The 26,946-nt window shown below is 45.2% G+C and overlaps 1 long non-coding RNA gene across 1 annotated transcript in view; it reads left to right on the forward strand.

Annotated features, from left to right (window-relative positions):
* LOC309372038 overlaps positions 1 to 26,671 on the forward strand; it is a 28,305-nt gene extending 1,634 nt beyond the window's left edge. The window contains exons 2-3 of the long non-coding RNA XR_014169388.1: positions 9,520 to 9,549; positions 26,562 to 26,671. This is a non-coding gene — a long non-coding RNA (uncharacterized lncRNA). The remainder of the gene's footprint in view (positions 1 to 9,519; positions 9,550 to 26,561) is intronic.
* Positions 26,672 to 26,946: the final 275 nt, after the last annotated feature.

Genomic DNA, 26,946 nt, shown 5'->3' on the forward strand with positions numbered 1-26,946 from the left:
TGCTCTCACCAACTGCCGTTGCCCGTCTGGAACCACGATTGGCCAAACCGACTCGCCTACGCGACGCAAGCTGAATGTCATGGTGCTCATTGAAGGAGCTCCATGTGATATGGAGATCAACACCGGGTCTGCCCTGTCCATCGTGTCTTGGAGCACCATCAAAAGACTGGTACCCAGAGTGTCCAAAAGGCAACTCAACTCTCACCACGTACACCTGAGAGACTACCAGGGAAACGACATTCCCGTGGTAGGCATTGGCCGGTTCCGGATCACCTTCAAGGATTTTTTGGGCCTGCTCCGGTTGGTGGTGGTCGAAGGTCAGCGGCCAAACCTCCTAGGGCTAGACTGGTTTGATGCCCTCGGCCTGGAAGTCACCGGCATCAACTGCATCTCTAATGCAGAGACTGAGAGTCTGGTCAAAGACTTTGCCGAGGTTTTTGACGGCACTTTGGGGCAATATACAGGTACACCCATCTCCTTTAGCCTTGATCCACAAGTCGCCCCCATCAAGCTAAAGCCACGCCGGGTTCCCTTTGCTCTCAAGGCTAAGGTGGACGAACAACTGGACAAGCTGATCGCCCAAGGAGTTTTGGAGCCCGTTGACCATGCCAAGTGGGAAATCCCCATCGTCACACCTGTCAAGCCAGACAGGTCGGTGAGAATCTGCGCTGACTACAAGTCAACAAGGCACTGCAGCAGCACACTTATCCGGTTCCTGTTGTCCAACACCTGCTGCATTCCCTGGGTGAGGGTAAGGTCTTTGCTAAGCTGGACCTTGCCCAAGCCTATCAACAACTGCCCGTCAATGATGCCACTGCTGAATCCCAGACGATCGTCACCCATGGAGCGTCCTTATGGAGTGTCTCCTGCAAGGGCTTCCAGGCGTGGTACCATATTTTGATGACGTCTTGGTGTCTGCAGACTCACACCAGCAGCTGTTCGAGTGCTTCCGCGTCGTGTTCACCAGGTTCCAGGAGGCCGGGCTCAAGGTAAAGAGGGAGAAGTGCCAGATCGCCGTTCCACAAGTGGACTTCCTGGGCTATCTTATCGACAGCTCCGGCCTTCACCCAACCAAATCCAAGATTCACGCTATCCAGCAGGCCCCCATCCCAAAGAACAAGATGGAGTTGCAGGCGTTCCTGGGGCTGCTGAACTTTTATAACATGTTCCTGCCCCACAAAGCCACGGTGGCTGAGCCTCTTCACCGACTCCTCAGCATAAAGACGCCTTGGTCCTGGGGTCATCAAGGAGGCACTGGCACTTGTGGCTGGAGTGAAGAGGTTCCATGAATACCTCTATGGCAGGACTTTTGACCTCATCACTGACCACAAGCCGCTCCTGGGCCTCCTCGCTGGTGATCGTCCAACTCCACCGGTCCTCTCACCACACATGCTGCGATGGACTATTTTCCTGGCTGCCTACCACTACCGGCTCGTCCATCGCCTGGGGAAATCGATGGGCCATGCCGACGCCCTCAGCCGTTGCCCTCTTCCAGTATTTGTGGAAGACCCGGCTCCAGCTTCATCGTTCCTCCTCATTGAGGATCTTCCGGCAGCGCCTGTATCAGCTGCCACTGTGGCCTCCGCATCTGCCCAGGATCGCACCATCAGCCGGGTGCTCAACTGGGTGTGGAGGGGGTGGCCACAAGGGCCTTTTGCATCGGAGTTCCAGCCCTTCGCAACCAGACAACATGAAACCTTGGCTCATCGCAGCTGTCTGCTGTGGGGAGACCGCGTCGTGATTCCCCAGGGACTCCGTCAGCGTGTCCTGGAGGCTCTGCACGTTGGCCACCCGGGAATTGTCAAAATGAAGGCGTTGGCTCGGTGTTACGTCTGGTGGCCTAACATGGACGATGCCATCACTGCCTGGGTGTCCGCCTATCAAGCGTGCCAAGAGTCGAGGCCTGCGCCACCGGCAGCTAAGGGACACACCTGGGAGACGCCAAAGACACCCTGGTCGAGGGTGCACATCGGTCTGGCTGGCCCCATTCACGGCCGGACCTTAATGGTAGTGGTTGACGCTTATTCAAATGGCTGGAGGTGGCCCTGATGCCCTCCACCACTACCGTCATCCGGGTGCTGCGAGGCCTGTTTGCAACGCATGGGTGTCCTGATGTCCTTGTCTGCGACAATGGACCGCAGTTCACGTCAGGCACGTTTGAGCGGTATCTTTTGGGACTGGGCATCCACCATGCCCTAACGGCACCCTTCCATCCCTCCAGCAACGGGCAAGCGGAGAGAATGGTGCGCTCGGCAAAAGAGGCACTGGTGCGCCTGGACCTGGGAGGCTGGCACGAGCAGGTCACTGAATACTTGTTCGTGCAACACATCACCCCTCTTGCGGCCACAGGGCAGAGTCCTGCTGAACTGCTTATGGGCCACCGCCTCAGGTCACTGCTCTACCGGCTGCACCCGGACTTTGCCGTGGCTGAACCCCCAGGCTGTGCCAACGCGCCACGGTCATTTGTTCCAGGAAACCAGGTCTTTGCCCGGAACTTTGTGGGGGACATTCCTTGGGTGCCAGCCACAGTAGTGGGAGTCACTGGACCTCGCTCGTACCAGGTGGCACTCGAAAATGGAGGTTTGTGGCGCTGGCAAATAGACCAGCTTAGGCGCAGGGTTGGGGACTTGGACACTACCGTGGTGCCCCAAACTGCGCTCGTGGCTCCAGAAGAGACACTTACAGATGGCGAGGCTCCACCTACACCTCCCTCGCAAACTGCCAGTGTGGAGCTGAACCAAGCCGCTTCAGAGGGTCTGCCAGACTTACCACAGACTCAGACCACTCCACTTGCGGAGGCTCCACCCACAGCAGCGGATCCAGGGGTTTTGGTTTCAACGCCTCCTAGGGTCGCACCACAGCCTCAGCAAGAATTGTGTGGCCCCCCGGACTTGGCTACCAGTCCCCGGTGGTCTGGCAGAGTTTCCAATCGCCCAACTTATTTAAAGGACTATGTTCTTGGACATTTATCACTGTTGGTCTAAGTATGGGAAATGTAACCGATATGCTTTTGTGCCTAATTGAACCATTACGTGTAGTGCTGTATATAAGGAAACCATTACGATTGTAACTAACGCCTTATCTCGGTGGGGAGGGGTGTTATGTACTGAAGTTCTCCCCTGGGCCAGCAGGGGGATACTGTAGATAGTTTTCACTCAGGTCCACGTCAGTTATTTTAGGCGGGAAACCCTGGGTTGTTGTTGCTACAATGTTGACAGCCGGCTGCCTATAAAAGCAGGTTGGCTGAGCTGTTTGCTGTTCAGGTCTGTCCAGCGTACAAATAAAGAGCTGCTCTGGAGAAATTGCTGTGTTGTCTGCTATGTTCGCCCATAACCTAACACTGAGCTCATTCTGCGCTTTAGCCTGCCTGACCTTTACCCTGCAACTGTTGGCTACTTGTGTATATTCCTCCTTTGTGATTTCCCCTTTCTTCCATTTCTTATATATGCCTTTCTTAAATTTCAGCTCATCTGTAAGCTTCTTATGCAATTTTCAAGGGTGCCCCTCACTTTTCTTTTTTGTTGGAATTGTCTGCATTTATGCTTTCAATATTATACATTTAAGAAACTCCTATCTATCCTGGACTACATTCTCTTTGAGTATTTCTGACCATGGGATATACCTAGTAGCTCTTTAAGATTTTTGAAATCAGCCTCCTTAAAGACGAGACTGCATGCTTCCCCCCCCCCCGGTCAGCTTGGAAAACTTGATGCCCAATGGGAATGCTGTTGGCATCTTCACTTAGGAAAAATAGATCCAGATATTGGAAGTTATCCAGGCAAACCAATGTGGGCAAGCGGCAATGCTTTTTTACAGTCAGGCAGGGCTCTATTTCTGAGAGAATGGACAAGGAAGTACATCCTGGGCTTGCTTCCCAGCCCCAATTTGTCCTGTTATCTATCTTTTTGTTTCCCCACATTAGCTACTCTTATTGGTGCCAGTCATTTTTTTCACTCCCGTAGATTTGTGAGGGCTTCCGTTTACAGCAGGCATCCTTGCTTTGTGCAGTGCTTTTGTTTCCCCTGTTAACTTCACTTACCTCATTTCCTCTGTTCTTTTCACATCATGTTATGATTGTTCTCCCTATTTTCCCACTGCAGGCTACTTTGCTCTTAAAGTGGGCAATGAGTAATGGAACAAAAAAGAACCTTCCAAACTAGACAGAAATGGGTATCTTTTTTATTGTGTTTGTTTTGTTGACATAATTATTTTAGTTTGTGTGCCTCTTGAAAAATGAGGACTTTGATTTTAACTTTATTTTTAGTGCTTCCATTTCCAGGACTAACCAGGTCTGCAGCACGCATGTATACCCTCCAGCCTTTTGTGACAAAAATTTAGGGCAACCCACCACCACCTATCTTCACTGACCACTTCCTCGCCTGCCCTCCCTACCTCCCTCCTCTTACCTTTGCTGTCTTCATCCTCCTGAAGTGGCCTCCATGAGATGCTGCGCAACCTAGAGTGGCCTCCAGCAGATCACACCAGGCCATGTGGCTTCAGTAGAGGCTGCCTGGCCTAGAGCATCCTCCAGGAAACTTGTGCCAGGCCGTGTTGTGTCAGGAGAAGTGGTGTGGTCTGGAGTGGCCCCTGGGAAAATTGGGGCATCCCGGATTGGTATCAGAAGCCAGGGCAGCTTCTGTAAATTCGGGGTGTCCCAATTAAATTGGGACACTTGAAGGTTCTGCACATGTGGCAAATATTACCTGAAGTATTGTAGTATATGTGACTTGGTATATATGACTTTTCAAAGATAAGGCATGCGTGTCTGCACAAGTCATTTGTGACACACACATTTGTTAATACACAAATCCCTGGCACTTGGTGATGTGGCTCACTAGCTGCCATTCTTTTAAAATTTCCTTCATGTTCCTCAAAGACCTATGCCAGGTCATACAGTGGCTGAAATTGTGAATGGAAAAGTCGACCCCCTCCTACTGAGATCTCCTTAGGTAGGGTTGCCATATTTCAAGTAGTAAAATTCCTGACACCCACAAAGTTGAGGGGTTTTTTTGTGTTTTTTTTGAAACCGCCAAAATTGTTTCCACTGCTTTTTCTGTCGGGGCTTCCCTGACATTTTGGCAATTCAACAAAATTCCCTCAACACCATTTTTACACCAGAAAACCAGGACATGTCAGGAATTTTCCTGACATATGGCAAACTTAGGGGGCCTTTGGCAAGCCATTGTTCTCTCTGCCCCATCCCTTACCAGCTCTGCACACAGTGAGGATAATACTGAACATCTAGCTCACTGGGTTCTTGTAAAAATTACCAAGGTAATGGATGAAGTGGCATTGAATAAAATGCTATATTATGCTGGAACTACCTGCTATCATGACAAATCACACATGGACAGACAATCCACCATTTTTTATTCCCCCTGACTTTGAATAGGATAAATTGTGTATTTGGTTTTAGTCTGCAACGTTTCTGAGTAACAAGTTGTTCTGGCCTTCTTTTTCACCTCCCTGATGGTGGGAAAGGGGGAAGTAGGGGAGGGAGGGCTATGGAGATCTCATGAGCACATCAGATGCATAAGGAGAAGGGCCATCAGCTCTGCCTCCAACAAGATGTGTCCTGTCCCCAAACCTTTATTTACTTGATTTCTCTGTTGGTTTACACATACATGCTCCCAGGTTCCGCCCCTGAGAATATCTTCTCATTGTTTCCGCCCTCATCTTGCTTTCTCATTTCCACCTCCCATTCCCTGGCCCTGCTCCATTCACCAGCCTCTCTCTGGCTGTCCAATCCCCACATCTTATTATTCTCTTGCAGGGGATAAGACGTGTAAGGGGACGCGGGTGGCGCTGTGGTCTAAACCACTGAGCCTCTTGGGCTTGCTGATCAGAAGGTTGGTGGTTTGAATCTGCTTGATGGGGTGAGCTCCCGTTGTTTTCCCCCAGCTCCTGCCAACCTAGCAGTTCGAAAGCACATCAGTGTAAGTAGATAAATAAGTACCATTGCAGTGGGAAGGTAAATGGTGTTTCCATGCGCTCTGGCTTTTGTCATGGTCCTCTGTGCTCCAGTGGTGGTTTAGACCTGCTGGCCACATGATCCGGAAAGCTGTCTGTGGGCAAACGCCAGCTCCCTTGGTCTGAAAAGCGGGATGAGCACCACACCCCATAATTGTCGTTGACTAGACATACCCGTACGGGTTCCTTTACCTTTTACTTTTTACCTCAGTTTAGTTTTCCACATCAAGCCAAGCTGTGTGCATAGGATCCCCTGCTCCTGACTGCCAAGATTTAGAGGTGGTGTGGTTAACCTGTGTGGCCCTCCTCATATTGTTGGACTACAACTCCTATCATCCCTGGGTCATGTCTAGGGCTCTGACTCCTTGTTCTCAGGTCATGGATTCAGATGATATGTCAGACTTGGAGCAGAATGTGCCCTTTGAGCCAGTTTGACATGCCTGCCTCCTCAGGAATCCCAGCACCAGAGGAGCCCATGATGGCAGCTCTTCTGCAGTCAGATGAAGTTCATGGGCTTCCACTTCCTCTGCTCCACTGGGCCAGTGGCTCTGAAACAGGCTGGATTGCCTTAAGAATTGGACTCATCAGAATTGGGGCTAGCTGCTCAAAGGAAGCTGTCAACCTATTTAAGAGGCTCATCCACACCTCGGATGTGTCTCCCTAAGTGTGCTGCCTGTCAGCTGTGGGCTCGCCCCCCCCCACTTGCTTAAAATTGTGCTACTCCTTTGGCTTCAGCTTTCTGTAAGGAGCATCTGCTTCAGTTTCCATACCTATCTAGGGGGGGATGTTAAATGCTCTTGTGCAGCAGTTTCAATTAAAGAGACATCTGGCACGTTAATTCAGATTGCTATTGTTAAAATTAGCACTTTAATTAAGAAGCTTGAACTTTATTATGATCATTTAGCAAGTAGATTGCTACTGAAATTTCCAGAAATTTTAATCTTTAGCGATACTTAATTCAGTTGAATTTAATGGAATCAATTTACATTGGAATATTTGGACAGAACTGCTTTGGAAAATCATACCTAGGGCTGAGGAAATAACTTTGCTTTCCCTTTTTTAACATTCTGGTCAACTCCGGGACCCATTATGGTGTCACAAGCTCCAAGTGGAATATTTCTAACAGATCTGAAGGTCTTGATGCTGATTATTATCTGATTTTATTAAGCAGATTCAAAAAATGTTTCCCTTCAGGCTCTTTCTGTACTACTTTGCTACCACCCAACCAGGGGAAAGTGTTTCCTAGAGACCTGAACGCATCATGCCAAATCAAATTACAAGTTCTATGGCTTTTGTTATACAGTTACAGCTAAATATTTCTGGCAGGCAGAAGTGCCCTTTCCTTATGGGAAGCGGGAGGGGCTGTAGCTCCTTGGAAGAGCCTCTGCTTCGCATGCTGAGGAACCTTTGGATCCACCCTGGACATCTCCAAGCAGTGCTGGGGAAAATGGTCGCCCGCAGTGCTGGAGAGATGCTGCCCCTCAGTGCAGACCATACTGAGCTAGGCAGACAACAGCTTCCTAAATTTATATTTTTCATATCTTATTTGAAGGCGGAGAGGGTGAGGGCAAGATGTTTTCAGATAACTTATTGGTCCCATTCACACACAACAGTAAATATTTGGCTTTATATTACATCAGAGCTGGGAACTCATAATTTATTTCACTCAAGCAAACTGCAGTTGGGAAGTCAAGAACAAACATTGGCTTTACCTTGTGGCTTGTTAGGAACAAAACAAATCACTGAAATGTTTTTGGATATAATGTTAGGCCAGGAATCATTGTTTATTGCTCCCACCTGCATTGCAGCAAGAGCATAGAGGGAGCCACGTGTGTGTTTGTGGTACACCATTAAGCATGGAAACAGCTGGGAATCCTCCAGGCAAGCAGATTCTGAGTCATGCTTGAGATTCCCAGAGGGACAGGGTGGATGGTGTACGGGCACAAGCAGGTCCAGTTGTGGAGGAAAATGCTGATTAGATAGATACGGGACTGTCAGGTCCCTGGAGGGAGAGTATTGCAAGAGTCTCAGCACCAGCTTAAATCTTAAATCCCTCCTCATCTGACTTCCCCTCTGTTATGTACTGAGCTTGAATCCTAGAAAAATAGGCTGGTAGGATCCTAGAATGCAACAACCTGATTGGCCAACAGGAGACCCAAAAGTAGTATATTTCACCACCAACCTTGCTGCAGAGGGAAGTCTTAAAAGGAGCATACTCAGGCCTGGGTATGGGTGTAGCCAGGGCAGGGCTGGGGGAGAGCTCCCCCCCGATCAAGTAAGTAAATAAAAATACTTAACTAAAAGTAGAAATTGTAGAAAGATTTTGACAGATTTTCCTGAGCACTTGGGTTTGGGGAGCTCCAAGCTGGCAGCATTCTTGGCTCTCCATGGTGGGTGATGGCACCATTGGTGGGATTTGGCTGGCCCTCTGCCCCACTGCCCCAAGGCTGCTGCGCATGTGGTACCCAATGTCTGAAGGGGGCCTAATGAGTTGGGGACCTTGTTCAGAGTCAGAATCAAGGCGATCTCTACACCAAGAAAGAGTTCCAGAGTAAACTGTCTTTAGACTTGTTAGCAAAAACAGTTGTGAATTCAAATCAACACATTACTGTTAAACAACTAGGAATGCAGTTCAGCTTTTTTTAGGTTCTTGCTTGTTAATTCATGCAAGTCCTTCAATCTGCTTGCTCGCTATGTGAAAATTCACTAATCCAAAGATAAAGAATCATGCCCTGACCTCACTATACACTTTGCACAATCAGATATCCAAACAGCCAGTTTGCCCACTTCCTTCCTTCCTTGCTTGCTTGAGCTTTGCTGGTTTGCAGCAGCCATATTAGGGCAGAAACCATGTAGGGCTGGGAGAGAGATTCGACAAATCAGCTTTTCCTTTATCTCTCTTTTGCTGGTTGGCTGCAGCTATTTCAGGAACCATGGAGGGAGGCAGGAGAGAGATTGGACAAATCATGGATTAGAAATGTTCCCATAGGAATCATAGAAATAGTTGACTCTTTGTGTGAATGCTCGACTAATGAACAATTTCCAAGGAACGCGTTGTGTTAGGGTAGTGGGACCACGTGCAGAGTCCAAGTACTATTCTCCCTCTGGTCCCAGAGAGCCATTTGGATAAGCAAGTTCATTAGGTAAACATTTTGCAGCTTTAGCTGCACAAGTACCTTTTGCACTTGCTACAGTTCTCTGAAAAAAGCAGAAACTCTGCAAATACAAACCACCACATAATATTTTATATACATTGAACATATACCCTTTACATAAGTTTGCACTGAAATCAAGGAGACAAACTAATAATGAGTTTCTATTGAAATCAATAGCATGTAATGTCACCAGCTTCATTTCTATCCAATTGTTTATGATTAATTTTGTGTATATACTATATTTATTAATAATATATATATAATATAAATTCATATGTTTATATATGTTTATATACTTTATAATTTTGTTTATATACTAATTTACTAATACTATAGTGTACTTCTGATAATTTTGGAATAATGGATCTCTAATAGCTACGCTTTTTCTTTCTAGTTAACGGTCTACTGACAATTGGATTAGCAGGTAAGAGGTCTAATTTGCATGTTTCTGTTTGCTCTTGTTCCTGATGTCTCTTTTATAAAGGAATCTTTCAAAGTATTGATTTCTGGTGCCTTCACTGGGCTTTTTTGATTATGTGCTGAATCAAAGAAAGATGGCAAACTGATTATATTTCAGGGTGGCAATCTTGAAGCTTTTACATACAAACTCGAAATGTTTGCAAGAGCTGCTTTAGAAACACAATTTCCTCCCTACTTGGAGAAGTAACATGTGTGAAGTCAGGTATGAAGTGCTCTTTATTTTTTCTATGAGTGCTGTGACTGGGAATTTGACATGTATCTCTGTATGCAAAGGAAAAAGGAAAAAGCCAACCATACTTCACAAATGAGGGTTTTCACATTTCATCCTATACAGATTTAATATGAAGCGGCCACAATGATGGGATGGATTGGTGCCATTCCCATAAACAGGTCTTCTTGCATAGATCTGGAATGGCAAGGTTGGCCTTTGCTTGTATGGCCTCTCTTGCACATAGACACATTCACAAAGAATGATCTGGATTGTTGCATATGCTGAATCAAATGTCACTCAACAGTGACAAAAATCATACTATAAAATAAGGGGCCTGATCCTGTTGCTTTTAATGCCTGAATAGGGCAAAACAGTGACTTGAATCCCAGGCAGGGGTGCCGACTTGCCCCCAACATTGGGGACGTGGTCATGTGATGCCGCCTGGTGTGCGCTGGGCAGGGGCTATCTTTGCTGCACTTGTCCCAGCTGCAGTTCCGCTCCTGGGCTCCCAGGCTGCGGCTGGGAGGAGCAAATGCAGAGATTGCCCTCTGCACTTGTCCCAGTCACCTCCTGGCTCCTAGGCTGCTGGCCGGAGGCTGGGGCGTGCAGAGGGCACTTGGCAGTGACCGGAAGTAATAGCCCTCTCAATATTGGAGGGGGTGCTGCCCCCTGCCCAAAAATATGGGGGGAGCTGACTTATTCAGACTTATTTATAGTGGGGGTTTTTCCTGTGTGTAGATCCACCCCCAATATAAGATAAGAAATCCTACCCTACTATAGTCTCCAGTTTCTATTAAGGCAAAAATAGACATCATTATGCATTACTTACAGATTTTGGTCAGAAACAGAGTTGTAATCCAGGAGCAGAGCAGAGCAGAGCACTCTACTGCCTGAGCCTTAAGGAACCAAAATAACCACACTAGAACAATGAAATAGTAACTATGCAGTTCATGGTACATGGTGCATCCTGAATGTCTGTATACACAAGATGGTGGCACATTCACACTCTGCGGCTTTGAGCCCCCAAGAAGGGTGTGTGCTGTTTGGAATAATATGTGTATGGATGTGTTTGCACAATGTGGTGCGAGGAGCGGACTTCACCTACTCGCGCATAGAACTGGTAAACATCGGGCTTGCAAGGAAATTAGAGATAACGAGAGGGTTTCAGCAGTCCCACAGTATACCAAATTGCACAGCGAGATCTCCAGGTTCTCCATGGATTGTCATCGGGAGGGGGAAGTGCCAAGAGAAGCGAAAGAGAAAGGAGTGAAAACAAAGGCGAGGGTGCAGACCTGGTTTGTTGACTCGGCTTTGAAAACAACCCACTAGACCAGCACTGCCAAGTGTCTTCCTGACTAACATCAGATCTCTTGTCCATAAATTTGACAAACTAGAGTTGCAGATGGCAGTAAGTAAGCCTCTTTGTGAGAGCTGTTTTGCAATTATTACGGAAACCTATTATGGAAACTTTCAACAATACCAGATGCGGCAGTGGAGCTGACAAACCAAGTAATTTATCGCTCTGACAGAAACAGTAATTTTGGTAAGGCTAGGGGAGGAGGAATCTGAATTTATATACCCAGTGGTTGGTGTATTAACAGCAGAGTAGCTCCCCAGATGTGGAACTGATGGTAGTTACATGTAGGCCCCCCCTTCATGGATCACTGCCTTGCTGTGGCAAAGGGGCTTGAATAACTCAGAGAAGCTATGAACTATGTTGAGCAGGGCACCCAAGATGAACAGGTCATAGTGGAGAGTTTTGACCAAACGTGATCCACCTGGAGAAGGAACCGGCAAACCACTCTAGTATCCCTGCCAAGAAAACTCAATGGACAAAGACAACAGACATATAAAAGTTATGACGCTGGAAGATGAGCCCCTCAGGTCGGAAGGCGTCCAACATGCTACTGGGGAAGAGCGGAGGACAAGTACAAGTAGATTCAGAGCTGATGAAGCAGCTGGGCCAAAGCCGAAAGGACGCTCAGTTGCGGATATGCCTGGAAGCAAAAGGAAAGTCCAATGCTGTAAATAAAAATATTGCATAGGAACCTGGAATGTAAGAACCATGAACCTTGGTAAGTTGGATGTGGTCAAAAATGAGATGGCAAGAATAAATATTGACATTCTGGGCATCAGTGAACTAAAATGGACAGGTATGGGTGAATTCAGTTCGGATGACCATCATATCTACTACTGTGGGCAAGAATCCCATAAAAGAAATGGAGTGGCCCTCATAGTTAACAAAAGAGTGGCGAGAGCTGTACTGGGATGCTATCTCAAAAATGATAGAATGATCTCGATACAAATCCAAGGCAGACCTTTTAACATCACAGTAATCCAAGTTTATGCACCAACTACTGGAGCTGAAGAAACTGAAATTGACCAGTTCTATGAAGACTTACAACACCTTATAGAAGTGACACCAAAGAAGGATGTTCTTTCCATCATAGGGGATTGGAATGCTAAAGTAGGGAATCAAGAGATAAAAGGAACAACTGGCAAGTTTGGCCTTGGAGATCAAAACGAAGCAGGGCAAAGGCTAATAGAGTTCTGTCAAGAGAACAAGCTGGTCATCACAAACAAACTTTTCCAACAACACAAGAGACGACTCTACACATGGACATCACCAGATGGGCAGCATCGAAATCAGATTGATTATATTCTCTGCAGCCAAAGATGGTGAAGCTCTATACAGCCAGCAAAAACAAGACCTGGAGCTGACTGTGGCTCAGATCATCAGCTTCTTATAGAAAAATTCAGGCTTAAACTGAAGAAAGTAGGAAAAACCACTGGGCTGGTAAGATACAATCTAAATCAAATCCCTTATGAATACACAGTGGAAGTGAGGAACAGGTTTAAGGATTTAGATTTGGTGGACAGAATGCCTGAAGAAATATGGATGGAGGCTTGCAACATTATACAGGAGGAAGGAATGAAAACCATCCAAATGAAAAGGAAATGCAAGAAAGCAAAGTAGCTGTCCAACGAGGCCTTACAAATAGCGGGGGAGAGAAGGCAAGCAAAATGCGAGGGAGATAGTGAAAGATACAGGAAATTAAATGCAGATTTCCAAAAAATAGCAAGGAGAGACAAGAAGGCCTTTTTAAACGAGCAGTGCAAAGAAATAGAGGAAAACAACAGAATGGGAAGAACCAGAGATCTGTTCAAGAAAATTGGAGATATGAAAGGAACATTTCGTACAAAGATTTCCATAATAAAGGACAAAAGTGGTAAGGACCTAACAGAAGCAGAAGACATCAAGAAGAGGTGGCAAGAATACACAGAGGAATTATACCAGAAAGATATGGATGGCTCGTATACCCCAGGTAGTGTGGTTGCTGACTTTGAGCCAGATATCCTGGAGAGTGAAGTCAAATGCGCCTTAGAAAGCACTGCAAATAACAAGGCCAGTGGAAGTGATGAACTATTTAAAATTTTAAAAGATGATGCTGTTAAGGTGCTACACTCAATATGCCAGCAAGTTTGGAAAACTCAGCAGTGGCCAGAGGATTGGAGAAGATCAGTCTACATCCCAATCCCAAAGAAGGGCAGTGCCAAAGAATGCTCCAACTACCGCACAATTGCACTCATTTCACACCCTAGCAAGGTTATGCTTAAAATTCTACAAGGAAGGCTCAAGCAGTATGTGGACCAAGAACTCCCAGAAGTGCAAGCTGGATTTAGAAGAGGCAGAGGAACCAGAGACCAAATTGCAAACATACGCTGTATTGTGGTTCGAGGACCCGACCCCCGCAATGTGAAATGAATACACAAGAACACGTGATATAAGGTTAATGGGCAAGAAAAGGCCACAATAATCATCAATGAACGATCTAAAGGCATTTAGGTAGTGTGAAATAGGTTTGGTGTTATTATCCCGTCCATGTGGCACCCATGCAGCCTGAGGTGTGAGCTGATTCCGCCGCAGAGCACTTCCTCTTAGGTGCCATGGATAACGCGCTAAAGCTACTGTCACAAACATGTGCTACTGTTTACAAGCGGTTGTACAGGCACATGTTATAGATTCTGAAACGAATGTACTAATTAATGATCGATTTACTTATAATAAATAACGATTTTTCCAAGTATTTGGTTAAATGTTCAATTGTTTATCCAATTAGTATGTGCGTGCGTGTGTTATTTATTACTATATATATATATATAAGGTAAAGGTAAAGGTACCCCTGCCCGTACGGGCCAGTCTTGCCAGACTCTAGGGTTGTGCGCTCATCTCACTCTATAGGCCGGGAGCCAGCGCTGTCCGCAGACACTTCCGGGTCATGTGGCCAGCGTGACAAGCTGCATCTGGCGAGCCAGCGCAGCACACGGAACGCCGTTTACCTTCCCGCTGGTGAACGGTCCCTATTTATCTACTTGCACCCGGAGGTGCTTTCGAACTGCTAGGTTGCCAGGTGCTGGGACCGAGCGACGGGAGCGCACCCCGCCGCGGGGATTCAAACCGCCGACCTTTCGATTGGCAAGTCCTAGGCGCTGAGGCTTTAACCCACAGCACCACCTACGTCCCATATACATACATATATATGATGCTTCATACTTCATATTATAATATCTCATTCAATATGCAGGGGTCCCATACAGGGATCAAACCAGCAACCTTGGCATTATCAGCACTATGCTCTAACCAGTTGAGCTATCCAGGCTCTCAAGAATTGTTTGGGACCCCGAGGGTCATTCAGTCCAACCCCTTGCAATGCAGGAATATGCAGTTGTTCCATACAGGGATCAAACCAGCAACCTTGGCATTATCAGCCCCATGCTCTAACTAGTTGAGCTATCCAGGCTCTCAAGAATTGCGTGGGACCCCATGGGTCATTTAGTCCAACCCCTTGCAATGCAGGAATATGCAATTGTTCCATACAGGGATCGAACCTGCAACCTTGGCATTATTGTCACCACGATCTAAGCAACTGAGGGTTCCGAAATATATGTAAATTATTTATTATTAATTTTATTTTTATTATTATTAATTTTATTTGTCTATTTATATATTTATCTTTAGATTTATTAATTTAATTAATCAATTTAATCTTGGTATGTGATGCCATTCCACTTATTCTATTTATTTTTTATTATATATTATTATTAATATTCTTTATTTTAATTTTTTATTTATCCATTTATATATTATTATTATTCTATTATTATTTATCTATTTATTATTTATTTATTTATTATTATTATTTATTATTAGTGTTATTTATTAAAATCTAAACCAGTATTATTTGTTCAATCAATTACCACTGTAAGTAGAATTAATTGCTGATACTATCAATTGTCTACCGTAACTGACGATGATATGAAATAATTATTCATCACTTGACTGTTCCGTTTGTATATGTCTATAAATTTATTTATTTGCCACCAAACTAATGGGTCAGGTGGATAGACACAGCTAAATATTTAAACCTACCTCCTGAGGAGCAACTCACAAGCATGTAGTGATGAAACAATAGGAACAGCAGAGCCACGCAGCCCCCCCACTGCAATCAAAAGGAATCAAAGAAAATCGCTCTCAGGGAAATGTCCTTTACTAACACTTTGCAAAACAAAAGGTAATGCTGGAGGCCCAGCAGAAGGAAAATGCTGCCAAAGACAATGTTTCCTTGAGTTGATTATTAACGCTTGGCTATATAAATTCTTAACTTCAGCTGAATTAACTACACTGTGCAAATTCCATGCAATAGTATGCTCAGAACGTATTTCCTTATTAATTTATGTATCTGTTAGTCAATATACAATTCAGGCAGATGCACACAATCAATTATATAGAGCTGCTTCCTCAGGTAAAACTCCTAGTGATTTAGAGGGATGGTACAATAGAACAATCAGAGAACAGACACAGGAACTGCTAACAAATGAAAATGTAGGAAAAATACACTTAAGGAAATGGTCCTTCTACCAGCATTTCAGCAGAACAGTGAGCCTTTTAAATAAATAAATAAATAAATAAATAAATAAATAAATAAATAAATAAATAAATAAATTCTCATTCAATCCTCTGCAATGCAGGAATATGCACGGGGTCCCATACAGAATAAGCTATATGTCACTTAAATGCACCACTTGTATTCATTTATATTTATTAAATCACAACCCAGCAAGAGTTCAAGCAGCAGCACTCAGCTAGTTGTTAGCACCTGGCTCCAAGGAACAGACCCATACACAAAGAAACCCCAACTGCAGTCAGACAGAATTGGAAGATAATTGCCTACAATTAAATGTTGCCCCTTTTAAATGATAGGCAAATCTAGGTGCAAAGCAACACCAAGTAATCCAACAGAATTGAAAATAACTGCTTACTAGGAAATGCCCAGAAGCTGCAGCCAAATTAAGAGAAAAGGAAATTAACAAGATTCCAGGCCCACACCAGTGGCCCTCTGAAAAGGAGGGGTGAGGTTGCTCTTAAGGGGAATATCTCACTACTGGGAAAACTTCTACCAAACAAAGGAAACTTTGCCAAACAAAGAAAAGTAAATCTTTGCCCACAAAGTCAGCTCCATAAGGGTGCTTAAACAGACAAAAGACTGCAAATGGTCAAACTGCTGGTTAGTTAAACTGACAATGCAACTAGAGCTGCTGATCTGCCAGGTGCTTAAAGACAATGCCTAACAAACTGCCAGTCACTCAGAGAGCAATCAAGCCTGCCCCAGCAGTTGAAAAACCTGTCTGGTAACTGTGATGACTCAGGCAAGAAGCAAAGGGAACTCTGAAAGGGTGGGGGGTGCTGGGAGGGAGGAGGGGTGGAGGGAGGAGAAGGAAAGCCTGGGGGGAGTTGGGGGGGAGGAGGGGGTAAAATGAACACGCTGGGCTAGGAAAAGTTTAGAAGAAAAGGAAAATAGCTGTCCTTTACAGTGAGCCAAAATGAAGTGGAAATATAAACCGTGGGTTAGCCTGGACTTTTCAGTAAGGGTCTATAAGCAGCAACCTTTTTTTTTGTTTTGTTTTTTGTTTAAAAGCGGTTTTCTTTAGGGACCCTGTACTGGCAAGTGAAGCCAATGACAAGAACCAGGCAAAGGTACACCTTCAAAGGTTCTAAACGTATAAATGTACAATGCTGAGGAATGGTTCCCTGATCAGAAACCCTGAATTGTCCACCCCAAGCCCTGCCTTATTTCTTCCCCACATTCCAAGCGAAGAGGGGTGTGTGGCTTAGATAAAGTAAGAGGGGTGAGGTTTAAGTGCACAGTCTATTCTAAGCCCCGGCATCATTTAAAATTTCAGAGGGGGCTCCTGATTTAAGTGGTACCAATGGAAGGGATGGCAGGGTAAATCAAACCCACACTAAAAGAGTAATAAATCAACAAACGGCAGGCACAAACACACGCTGCCAGCACACACACACACACACACACACACACACACACACACGACTTAAAATTTGAGAGGAACAGGCAAGGTCAAGGGAGGGGGGAAACGTACAAGCACCCTGGCCAACAAATTAAAATGTAAGGCAAACCCACTCAGTCACCCAGACCAGCCAGGCAATCGGACGGGCATGGGCAATAGTGGGAAAAAACATACAGGCACCCTGGCCAAAATTAAAATAAAACGCACAGCCACCAAGGCAGAGGCCGGGGAAGGAAAGTGAGGAGACAAGGGAGATAGAAAGACGGCACTCACACTCAGACCTCGCTGGTGGTGGAGAGACCATGGCAAAGGAACAAGCTGCAGCTTAAGAAAGGTAATTCACACTTAAACCGCCCAAACAAATCCAGCACCAGGAGTGGGGGAAAATAAAAGGTTAAATGTAGGTTTTTACACAGAAAAGAGGACACAGCAAGACAGCAAGACAAACTTGGGTGCCTAGGTTTTTAAAAGCAATGAGCGCACGCAAGCCTCCTAAATTTAAAAAGGCAAGCCAGGAACCAGACAGCCTCCACACACACAAACACCCCCCGACTCCAAACCTCGTGGCTGAGCTCTTCCCTGCGATGACTTTCCCTGCGATGACTCGCGACGAGATGACAGAGAGAAGAATGAGGCTGAGGAGGAGCTGGCGCCGCAGCAAAAGGCTGCTGTAAATGCCGCCTCGGAGGCACCTGGTTGGGTGCCTGCCGAGGGGCGTGGGCGCCAGCCAGGTGATAGGAGGAGGCAGGGGGCTAACGCCCCCTGCTAGTGGCGGAGCTCGGGCTCCCGCCCACAACCACTCCCCCCTCTTCCAGGGAGGAGAGTCTTTATGGAGAAAGCTAGAGAGTTCCAGAAAGACATCTACTTCTGCTTCATTGACTATGCAAAAGCCTTTGATTGTGTCGACCACAGCAAACTATGGCAAGTTCTTAAAGAAATGGGAGTGCCTGATCACCTCATCTGTCTCCTGAGAAATCTCTATGTGGGACAAGAAGCTACAGTTAGACCTGGATATGGAACAACTGATTGGTTCAAAATTGGGAAAGGAGTACGACAAGGCTGTATATTGTCTCCCTGCTTATTTAACTTATATGCAGAATTCACCATGCGAAAGGCTGTGCTGGATGAATCCCAAGCCGGAATTAAGATTGCCGGAAGAAATATAACAACCTCAGATATGCAGATGACACAACCTTGATGGCAGAAATTGAGGAGGAATTAAAGAACCTTTTTAATGAGGGTGAAAGAGGAGAGCGCAAAATATGGTTTGAAGCTCAACATCAAAAAAACGAAGATCATGGCCACTGGTCCCATCACCTCCTGGCAAATAGAAGGGGAAGAAATGGAGGCAGTGAGAGGTTTTACTTTCTTGGGCTCCATGATCACTGCAGATGGTGACAGCAGCCACGAAATTAAAAGACCCCTGCTTTTTGGGAGAAAAGCAATGACAAACCTAGACAGCATCTTAAAAAGCAGAGACATCACCTTGTCAACAAAGGTCCGTACAGTTAAAGCTATGGTTTTCCCAGTAGTGATGTATGGAAGTGAGAGCTGGACCATAAAGAAGGCTGATCGCCGAAGAATTGATGCTTTTGAATTATGGTGCTGGAGGAGACTTTTGAGAGTCCCATGGACTGCAAGAAGATCAAACCTATCCATTCTTACCTATCCTACCATAAACTATCCTATCCCTGAGTGTTCACTGGAAGGACAGGTCCTAAAGCTGAGACTCCAATACTTTGGCCACCTCATGAGAAGAGAAGACTCCCTAGAAAAGACCCTGTTGTTGGGAAAGATGGAGGGCACAAGGAGAAGGGGATGATAGAGGACGAGATGGTTGGACAGTGTTCTCGGAGCTACCAGCATGAGTTTGACTAAACTGCGGGAGGCAGTGGAAGACAGAAGTGCCTGGCGTGCTCTGGTCCAGGGGGCCACGAAGAGTCGGACACGACTAAACGACTAAACAACAACAACAACAACAGCATGTAGGCCATTAAATCTGCCTAGAGAAGTAACTGTGATAATTATCATAGCTGCTTACATTCCACCTGATGCTAATGTCAGAGCAGCATTTTCTAAACTATATGACGTTATACCTTTGTTGTTGTTGTCATACCTAAGACGTCATACCTAGGCAGCAGCAAATCCATCCAGAGGGCGTCCTTGTTGTGGCAGGGGATTTCAATCAGGCCTGCCTGAAGACAGTTTTTCCTAAGTTTGAACAGTATGTGAATTTTGCCACTAGAGGGAAGAATATTTTGGACTGTGTGTATTCCAATCTGAAGCAGGCATACAGGGCAATTTCCCTCCCCCACGTAGGTTCATCTGACCATTCTTCACTTTTTTATGTCCAAAGTATATCCCTCTTAGGAGAAGAATTCAGCCAGTTATAAAAAACAGAATCTGGCCGGAATCTCGCTTTTAGTTAGCTCCAGTATTGTTTTGAAAGTACTGATTGGAGCGTGTTTGAACATCAAAATCTGCACAGATGCTGTACTTTCTTACGTTAAAGTGTGTACTGATAATGTAACAATGGAGAGGTGCATTAGAGTCTATGGGAACTGCAAACCTGAAGTAAGGTTGGGATACTGAAAGCTCGGGATACTGCCTTCAAGGCAGGGAACATAGATATATACAGAGGGGCAAGAACAAAGCTCAGGAAAGGCATTAAGGTGGCAAAACAACAATATAAGCTTAAGGTGGAGAATTGCCTAGCCGTTAACAACACGAAACAAGTGTGGCAGGGACTGCAGCATCTAACCAACTATAAGGGCAATACGAGGAACACGGTTAAGGCCGATGATTTGTTGGCAGAGGAGCTGAACATATTCTTCGCCCACTATGAGGTAAAAAGATCAGGTATCATAGCTCCTGCCGCCAGCCTACAAACTCTCAGGCACTTATTCTACATGACCATCAAGTGAAAGCTACATTGAGGGCGGTGAATCCCAGTAAAGCTGCTGGTCCAGATGGGGTGCTGGGGATAGTGGTAAAAAATTGTGCCAATCAACTAGCAGGGGTCCTGACAAGGATTTTTAACATCTCTCTGCAAACAGCTTGTGTTCCATCATGTTTGAAAGCAGCCACCATTGTCCCAGTCCCAAAGAAAACAGCAACTAACTGTCTAAATGACTACAGACCTATTGCATTAACATCTGTAGTGATGAAATGCTTTGAGAGATTGGTCCTTCAACACCTTAGGACATGCTTTCCACTGGATTTTGATAAACATCAGTTCGCCTATAGGAGAAATAGGTCAACAGATGAAGCCTTTCACCTTGCAGCGAGGCATCTGGAGAGACTGGGGAATTATCTTAGAATTTCATGTTAGAATGTTGTTTATTGATTAAAGCTTGGCTTTTAATACCATCCTTCCAGACATTCTTATCAAAAAGCTGATGGAAGTAGACCTTTCTTCTACCATCTGTGACTGGATTAAAGACTTATTGAGGGATCGGACACAAACAGTGAGGATTGGGCCTGTTACATCTACCTCCCTGAAGCTCAGCACTGGCACCCCACAGGGATGTGTGCCAAGTCCCTACTTCTACTTGTTGTATACATATGACAGTATTTCATCTGATCCACCCACTGTAATTATTAGGTTTGCAGATGATACTACCATAATGGGTCTAATTACAGGTGGAGATGAATCAGCGTACAGGGGGAGGTACAAAAAGTATCTACATCTGGGTCAGCAACTTTTTTCAGCTGTGGTCTGGTCCATCGTCCCTCAGACCATGTGGTGGGCCGGACTATATTTTGAAAAAAACAAAAACAATTTCCTATGCCCCACAAATAATCCAGAGATACATTTTAAATAAAGCACACATTCTACTCATGTAAAAACACCAGGCAGGCCCCACAAACAACCCAGGGATGCATTTTAAATAAAAGGACACATTCTACTCATGTAAAAACATGCTGATTCCCCAACCGTCCGCGGGCCGGATTGAGAAGGTGATTGGGCCGCATCCGGCCCTCGGACCTTAGGTTGCCTGATCTACCCTGTTAAGTTGTGGGTGAACATATCAGACGACACAGTGATTCTTCAAACAGCTCTTGTTTATTCAGAGGCCAGAACAGAACTCAGCTGAAGGGTTCAGTCAGCCTGCTTATATAGAGCTCCAGTACAATGTTACTGTAGCAACTTTCTAAAACTATCCAATCACTGAACGTCACTTTCGATCCCTTATTTGCATAACTATCTACAGTATCCCCCTGCTGGCCCAGGGTGAGAAATTCAGTGCATAACATACCCCATGGTGCTTAGAGAATAACTTGCACCTAAATATTAGCAAGACAAAGGAGATGGTGTTGGACTTTTGGAGGAAGAGAGGGGAACTAGCCCTGTTGTATATCGGGGGGGGGGAGGGGTTGTGTGGAGAGAGTCTCTTCCTTTAAATTCCTGGGAGTTTACCTTAGTGAAGACCTCACTTGGAAAAACAATATAACACAGGCGGTTAGGAAGGCCCAAAAAAGACTCCATTTCTCAGGGTCCTGCAAAAGGACAATGTTAAACAACAATTGATGACCTGCTACCAGTCTACAATAAAAAGTGTCCTCTCATATTGTATCACAGTGTGGTGATACAGCCACGTACAGAAAGTCTTTACAGAGGGTGGTGAACACAGCACATGATATCATGGGCTGTCACCTGAGCCCGACAGATGACTTTGCAAGCGATCGTTGCCTTAGGAGAGTGAGAAAAATTCTCAGGGACTATTCTCACCCTGACCAGCACCTCTTTCATCTTCCAGCCTCTGGCAGGAGATATAGAAGTATAATCAGTCGTACCAACAGGCTAAAAAACAGTTTCTATCCATGGGCTGATAGGCTGCTAAACGGAAAATAATATAGTGCAACTGACTTTTGGGGTTGGTGTTTTGTGCGACAAGCACACAGAGTGCAATAAGATTGAGTGTTTGTGGGGGGTGGGGAGGCTCGGTTAATTTCATTGTACACAGGTTGTACATTGACAATAAAGGTATTGTTATTAAATGTAATAGAAGCATCTTCACCTCCATCGTCCAAAACCAGACACTGAGGTCCATCTCTGAGGGCCTTCTGCTGGTTCCCTCATTGCCAAATGTGAGGTTACAAGGAACCAAGCAGAAGGCCTTTTGGTAGTGTCGCCTGCCCCGTGGAATGCTGTCCCAGCTGATGTCAAACAGATAAACAGCTATGTGATTATTATTATTATTATTATTATTATTAGACATTCAGTGAAGTTTTTAGTGTGTGATGTTGTATTGTGCTTTTACTATTTTTTGGTGGGACATGGCTGGGGCAACCCAGTCAGATGGGCGGTGTCAGATGGCAATGGTGGTTGCTGGTGAGTCAGGACTCCGACCTGTCTTTTTCAGATTTTATTTTGGCGCAAAACTATTTATAGTGCAGAGCCACAAGTTCATGTATGCCTCAATCGCTAGCAGAATCCGGGAGTGGTTGTTTCCAGGACCTCCCCCAGCATAAGAGCTTCATCACCCCCAGCCTTTTCCTTCCTTCTTTGCATTTTACACCTCTGCGCAGGGTGGGTGACGGAAGGGGCGTGCTTCCCTCCTGGCTGGCTTGGCCAGGAGCGGTGCTGAGGCTCCCAGCAGCATCCTTCGGTCCTTTCCCCTTTTCCCCACTGGAGGTGGGGCTTTCCTCACCACAGGAAGAGGAACTGCTTTGCAAGATTTTCAGAGGTTCCCTGTAACCCAACTGCCCCTCTGCTTCCCTACCAATGTTCCAATGGCAAGCCCCTGACAGGCAGCATAGAAACAACAACAACAACAACAACAACAACAACATTCTTGACAATGAGTTATCAGGAACATGCATGTACTGTACTATCAATAAAGCTAACGAATATTTGCATATAAATTTACACTTCTAAATATTCAACAAGATTAAAAAAATCCAGACCTAGTTAATTTCTACCTTTCATTCTTACAGAGTGCATATTTTTGAAATATCTGTGATAGATAGATGAAGCTAGATAATCTTTGTTGCAGGTAATAAAAGTATCATTTTCTACAAGACTGGAAGTCGCCTCACCTATTCTTTAGTCGCTGACAACCGCTTTTTAAGTGCTGCGCAGATACAATAAACAGTGGTTCATGGGATTTAAAAGCATGGATATACAAACATAGATTTTTAATATAATACATCTGTTAAAATCTAGTCAGATTATTTCTTGGCCTGCAGTACAGCCCAAAGCCAGGTATAATTGATGCTTTGCTCCCTTTCTGCTTTTTTTTTTTTAATGAAGGATTTAAGGCATGCAGAAATACTTTGGATGAAACAAGTGGTCCAATTTATGTATTACTGAGGAATGTTTTTCCACTGCTGAGAATACAGCAATGTGAAAGGATTGCATTGGTGTTTCCCTGCCTGCCCCTCCCCCACTTCATGCAGCACTTTCATGGAGTGGCAAGTCTTACTACCACCACCAATGGCTGGTTATGGTGTGTAAGTGACATTTGCTACGGAGATTCTGTTTCCTCCACAAGACCTGCATGTGCAGGAGCCCTGCCCTCTTTTCCATCTGAGATGAGACCATGAGAAGCCTGTCCCCTGCCTATGCTACATTTGACAGGCCAGGGCAGACTGAAGCAGCCACTGCAGGTTTGGTGTGAGCCGTGGGAAGCTGGCTTGGGCTGCTCCAGAGGCCTCTGCCCTACATGCTTGAACTCTTCCCTGTCTCCAAGGCAATGGAGTGGAGGGAGAGGAAAAATCCCTGAGCACCAAGCAGGACACCCTTTCCCAGCTCCTGCCACATCCCCGTTGGGAGCCAGGCAATGTGAGAGCCCCCAGTTCTGCTGCCTCCCCCAGAATGCCCCAATCCTCTTCTGCCTGCTCAGTTTTTCACCGATGCCCAGCAGCCCTGGTGCCAGGCAAGTGCCCAGGCTCTCAGGCAGGCAGGCAGATGGGCAGCCCTCTCTCCTCCCTCCCTCTCTTATCTTTCTCCTCCTCGTCCACCACCACAGCTGCTGCTTCTGCTGCCTTCCCTTTTCCCTCCCCTTGCCAGAAATGCCTGGGGAGAGTGAGTACCAGCACCTCCCCCCCCCCCCCCAGAAAAAAGCACTGGTAGAAGGTGACTCCTTACTGAGGCGGACAGAGGCAGCAGTGTGCAGAGGTAGCGGGATGTCCTGGGTGCAATGATTCAAGAAGTGACGAAGAAGTTGCCAAGGCCCACTGGCCACAACTCCTCCCTTCTGATCCATGTGCATTCAAATGATACTGCCATCCCTTGATGTGTAGCAAGGAACTATGAGACTCTGGGCTGGAAGCTCAAGGACCTTGGGGCACAGATTCTTTTCTTTTCAAATTTTTTTTATTACTTTCAATGTGAAATAACAACAAAAATTACAAACATTGAATCCAAAATAATACTATTCAAACAAGAAAGAAAAAGAGAACACAAAAAGAAAACAAAAAACAAAGCAGACATCTACAAATAAAACCATATATTCATTCTAATTTAGTCATTACATACAAATACACATATTGACTTCCTTCCTTTGTTCTAAGTGTTGGCTCTTTGCAGATTAGTTGCGCTGCAGAAAGCTAGCTAGGGAGACCACACATTACAAGGAACGCAAAATAACTTTAGCAAGGTTTTAATAACAAAAACAAAAACTCCTTTTACACTAAATACATCAACAAGCATGACCGACCCAACCACCAGGGTACTGAGAGAGCTAGGTGCTGACACAGCTTAATTAACACAACTTAACAGCACCTGCTATACTGCTTCACAGCTGTAAAACTGGGTCACGTTATTTGCTCTGGCCCTTAAAGACATACACATCTTGTGGAACAATAATGAACCTTCAAATTTAAAGAGACCATTCAACACTAAGACCTCAAATTTTTTACTTTTTCTAAATTGTTGTGTCTAATGTAGATTACTTCTGTCTTCTGTCTGCGCAGATGCGATTTCCAGCACCATGAAAGCAAGTCACCACGCTGTGCCGGTTTAGTGCTGCGCATGGGGACTCGCTGAGCAGGTGGCTCAGTTCGGGGGCGGCTTGTGGGCTGGTTAAACGACCCCTGTGGGCTGCTTGTGGCCTATGGACCTTAGGTTGCCTACCCCTGATTTGGATTCCCATATAAATGATTTATGAGGGTGGTGTTTGTTTACGCTCCGTCAACAGAAAACCTGACAGTATCAATTCTTTGTTTGGATGAAGTGGATCCCAAGAAAGTAACATAAATAAAACACTTAGGAGAAGTTATCAAACATGACACCATTTGCAAGTTAAGAACTCATGTACTTCCTGAGACCTTCCTTTTTCCAATAAAATTATACTGCCGCACAGATGTCATGCGAGTCAATATTATCCCACACTGTAAAGTACAAAAAAGTAAACAAATGATATGTGGGGTTTATATGATCCCACAGCCTTTCAAACATAAACCACACATTTATGTATATTTTTAGCATGCACAAGTTGCACAGTGCAGTAATTATGAGTTGTGAACAACAGCGAAACTCACAGACCTTTCATCCACATTACTGGAGCAGCCTTTGTAAAATCACCATGTTTTACAACTGCTGAGTAGGACATGCAAAATGGTTACTTGAAGCATAGAATTGCTGTGATTTGGGATCAATTTGCCAACTGCAGAGCTGACACTCTTGCCTTTTCTTTGTGCCAGTGGCTGCTTCCTTTGAAGTTCCATGCAAACAACTATGTGTCTAGATTCAACCCTGGGTTAGATCAGTTAGATGAGCTCTAGACCTAGACCTAACTAGGAAGTAATGTCTTTTGAGATGTTCATGCAATTGTGCACTTGTTCCGTTTCCAGCCAACATGGCAGTACCGCCATGGCCTCCACATACACTTCCAAATGCCACATTCAGTTTTATTTTAGCAAAGAATGTGTGAGCTGGCTTGTAGTCTGGCAGTCTTTCTAAATGTAAAACTGGGTCCACTGACTTAAATATGAATTGACCTTTTTATAAACCTCAAGACCCATCTAATCCAGCATCCTATTCTTACAGTGATCAGCCAGACATGTATGGGAAGCCTGTCTAATAGTTCTGTCTAGTCTAATAGTGCAACTCTGCCAGCAACTCTGCTAGGTGTTTCCTTTAACTGGAGATGCTGATTACTTCTGTACACACAAAATTTGCTCCATCTCTATGATTTGATTTCTGTCAAGGGAATAAATTATGCTACAAAAGCCTTTATTTTATCATGTCCAAATCAGCTCTGAGACATAAAGTAGGCAAAATGATCCTTTTAAAAACACCGATTCTTTTAAAAATTGGTTTATGTTCTTTTGATCTGTGTTTTCAAACTGTTTAGTTCAATCTCTCTCCAGCTTGAGAAATCATTAATGCTTCCTTGTTGGTTTTAAAAGATCCTTTCTTTTTGTTCTAGGTGCACAGCAAGGGGTTATCTGCAATGAATCCCTCATGTTACAAAACCTGCCTTTGTGTGGGAAATCTTTTCAAGAGATGATGCACAAAGTGGACTCTTCAAAATGGTGCAATCTAACGGAATTTATCCTGTAAGCTTCATCTCTCTCTCTCTCTCTCTCTCTCTCTCATGGGTGGGTGTGTAGAGACTATGGATAACTGTTTTAGTCTCTTTAAAGCATGTGTGGCCAACCAGTAGCATGGCTACCCCAACTGGAACAGGCAGCAAGAATATGTGGCACTTCTGGACAAAGACAGGAGGAGCCAAAGGCATGACCATGGCATAATGAGACTGACTCCTTTGTCTTGCTTTTCTGGTTTCCTCATCTGGAAGAATAAAGCAAAAG

This window comes from Podarcis melisellensis, assembly GCF_964234715.1.
Source record: "Podarcis melisellensis genome assembly, chromosome: 6".
Classification (NCBI taxonomy): domain Eukaryota; kingdom Metazoa; phylum Chordata; class Lepidosauria; order Squamata; family Lacertidae; genus Podarcis; species Podarcis melisellensis.